The following is a 4,040-nucleotide window of genomic DNA, read 5'->3' as shown; positions in this document are numbered from 1 at the left end:
CAAAACCTGAAACTGTTAACCGTGGTCTCTCAAGCCCTGGGAGATCTGGCCCCTGTCCACCCCTTAGGCCACATCTCAGACCACCCTCTGCCTACGCGTAGCCCTTCTGCCTAGCACAGCATCCGGCACATAGGAGGCAACTTTACTGAATGAAATTAATAAATGAACATACTTCCTCATCTATTCTTCATAACAACCTTCGAGGTAGGGCAGAGTCCACCCACATTTATTTATTTATTTATTTATTTATTTATTTATTTATTTATTCGACAGAGATACAGACAGCCAGCGAGAGAGGGAACACAAGCAGGGGGAGTGGGAGAGGAAGAAGCAGGCTCATAGCAGAAGAGCCTGATGTGGGGCTCGATCCCACAACGTCGGGATCACGCCCTGAGCGAAAGGCAGACGCTTAACCTCTGTGCCACCCAGGTGCCCTCACCCACATTTATTGATGGAAAGAGTGCTGCAAAGAACTCAGGGTTAGAGACGGCTGATTTTGTATACAGAGTGGCCGCTGAAGTGGGATTGGATCGTATGCCGCTGAAGTAGGGTTGCGTGTGTGTGCTTATACATAGATCTCCTGCCGGTTCTGTTTGTCTACAATCTCCATATATTGTTAGTCCTCACAAAAAAACTTGCAAAGTAGTCGCAGCTACATTTTACAGGTTTGAAAACAGAGTCAGGGTAACCTGTCCAGTGTCTCCAGGCTTAAGAAAACAGCAAAGTTGAGATTCTAGCCAAGTCTGCGTTTCCCACCACACCCAAAAGCTCCTTGTATGCCATAGGTGCTCTGAGTGGTTCATGGAGGGGGGGACTATGCATCCCTCCCAGCCTCCGTGAGTGAGTGACTGTTCCCCGCCCTTTGAACCTGACCTCCAGCCCTCAGCATCAGAGCTATCCACAGGAAGCCCAGCCTCATCTCATCCGGCTATCAGAATCATAGGTAGCCCGCTTTAAAAGAGCAACAGGTACTCCCCACACCCCCCCCAAATGAGTCCCACAGATGTTTACTCGAAGATGCTCATTAGTATGTAAGTACGACACACTAACAATTAGGAACACTGTCGGTAACCACAAAGAACTGTCTGAAAAGCCTTCGCCTGCTCTCTTTAGGGTTTTGCCCTCTGCAGAAGGTCCTTTGGATTCTTATCATTAGCACCACCAACTGTGTAACCCTTTCCATCCGTAACACTCGCAGGGCCTCTCCCCGAACCACTAAGCTGTGCATTTGCTGGCACTTTCATCAAAAGGTATTACAGAGATTGGTTTTAAGAGCCTGAGAAACCCCTTATTTTTATAAAAGAGGATGCATAAATATGGGCAGATTTTCCAGATAAAACAAGAAAAACACACTGTGGTTCAAAACCTAGAATGCTGGTGCTGGGGAGATGAAAGGCGATTTCCTGCAGCCTTTTTTATTATAGTTTATTTTTTGATGTGGAGGGTGGAACAGAGGAAGGAAACGGGATAAGAAAGCTGAATTATCCCAGTCATTTTCAAGGAAACGTAACCATTTCCAAAATGCCAGAAGAAAGGCTTCATTAAAACTCCAAGTGTATCCTTCCCACAGGAGGTGTTTGGAACGAAGGTAACCGAGAATACAAAAAAGGAATTGAAATGGGGCTTCAACTTCAGATTACTAAGTAAAATGAGCCCGTACACAAAAGGTCACACAAGCAGGCAGAACGTACTGCAGACTGCCACTTGTAGCCAGGAAACTATCTCCCAGCTCTGGGAGAGTTGAACATTACCAGTCAAGTAAGCGTATTCTGAGGAGCTCCCAGGAGCAGCGCCTGGATCAAAGTTCCGGGGCCCCACACCCTGCCTCCAGCATAGTGTTCAACAATCAACTGAGGTATATTAAAAATTGTAAGGGGTGCCCAGCTGCCTCAGTCGGCGAAGCACGCAACACTTGATCTCGAGGGTGTGCATTCGAGCCCCATGTTGGGTGTAGGGATGATTCAAATAAACTTTACAAAAAATTTAAACAAAAATAAAAATAAAAAACCCATTCTACTTTCCTTCCTTGCTTTTCATACATAGTTGTTTCCTTTCACCCTTACTATTTCTAGGTAGTTGTGATTACATATATTAACTAGAATCTTAACCCTTAAATCCTTAATTTCTTAGGAAAACAGAGAAGCAAGCAGTTGTGGACTGTTACACTGGTATTCTGTGAACTGGCAAAATTACAAATACATTTCATAATTTCTAGTGGTTTGTCCCGCCTCATAGCAAATTTTTCAGGGTGGCACAAAAAATACCGATAGACTCAAATATCCTTAGGTCCTCTGTATAAAAAGCCAAAAGTAAATAAACTTACATTTAGTAATTAATATTCTAGTGTTTTATCTTACTTGGAAATGATGTAGATATTCAATGACTATTCATCATTTAACCTAACTTAGTAGAACTTTCTCCTAGTTTCCAAGCAGCGCCCTCACTCCCAACCCCAGTTTCTTTTTGTCCCTTCTGATAAGAATTACCTCCCTGAAGTCTGCATTTCAAAGAAATGGCTCTGGCTACCTAGAGAACAGAAGTAGAACATTTACATCTCAAAGGCACAGGGAAAAGATATAAATTCCACCAAAAAGGACTTTCATTCCCTAATCCAGATGTTTTATAGTACCTGCAAGCTTTTTGAGATGAACAGAAGTCTGGGGATGGTAAAATGGATGGTGGGCTTTGAACTGTTTCTAGAGCCACATTTCTGTTCTTGTAAAGATGAGATTTGTGAGTACATTTGTTTCTAATTCCTCAAAGAACTGGGTTGCAGTTGATATCAAGAATATCAAGAGGCTGACTGACCCTCCCATCCACCTACAGGATCTTCAATTTGCTGGGTCCAGATAAGAATAAGAATTTATTTATTATTCATTACTGGGATCTTTCTCTTTTTCTTTCTTTTCTTTTTTTCTTTTCTTTCTTCTTTCTTTCTTTTTCTTTCTTTCTTTCTTTCTTTCTTTCTTTCTTTCTTTCTTTCTTTCTTTCTTTCTTTCTTCTTTTTAAAGATTTTATTTATTTGACAGAGAGCACACAAGCAGGGGGAACGGCAGAGGGAGGGGGAGAAGCAGGCTCCACGCTGAGCACAGTCCCCTTTGGGGCTCCATCCCAGGACCCAGGGATCATGACCCGAGTGGAGTGGAAGGCAGACACTTAACAGACTGAGCCACCCAGGTGCCCCCATTAGGGGGATTTTAACTAAGACGGAAATTAAAAGATTCTCACACTCTAGATTTAGAGCTGTGTGACTTTATGATTTAGTAAATCCGTTCACAGTGGCTTGGGAATGTTTTTCTTTCCCTTTTGGGTACATAGTTTCACTTTAGGGGAAAAGGCCTTTTAAAAAGTTCCTATCAGGCTCTGAATATCAGCTTCCCATTTGGCCAACTTTTGACCACAGAGCTCACTAAAAATCCTTTCAGCACTTTTTAGCTGGACGAACAGTAAATATTTTTCTTTTTCTTTTAAACCAGTGGTATCCCTGTCAAATGACTCAAAACCCAAACTAACAAACCTTTTATGACTTAACCAGGAACAGAGCGGTGCCCCCAAGGAGGGTGCAAGAGATACTACCTCCCAAGACCCTGAGTTACTCCCAAAGAGAAGCCAGAGGAAGACTTCAGACAATCCCCTGACAGGTGGACATGGCTGGCAGGCCACCAGCTGCATTGCATATGGGGTGCAACCCATCTTTCTGTCCAGCCATAGTTTTAGGGCGTCCAATCCTACAGTTGAGCTGCCCGTACTTGCAAGAATTAATAACCTGTGTGTCCCAACAGGCAGAAGAGCCAAGCCAAATTCTCAGGACACAAAATGAGACAAAGGGGAAAGCAATCGCTGTCTCCAGGAAAGAAAGGATTGATAACAGATGGGTACCCAAACAGAAATGCATGAGCCACAATTCAAAGATCTAATTCTCACAAATATGTTTCTCCTGTCAATCCGAATTCGGAAAAGAAGGGACAGCATGAAGCTTACCTTCCTCTCTCAACCAGGCACCACAGAGATCCGGAGAGTTAACTTTGGTAGGAATTCTC

Source organism: Ailuropoda melanoleuca, chromosome 2, assembly GCF_002007445.2.
Source record: "Ailuropoda melanoleuca isolate Jingjing chromosome 2, ASM200744v2, whole genome shotgun sequence".
Classification (NCBI taxonomy): Eukaryota; Metazoa; Chordata; class Mammalia; order Carnivora; family Ursidae; genus Ailuropoda; species Ailuropoda melanoleuca.
Note: the sequence above shows the minus strand (reverse complement) of the source record.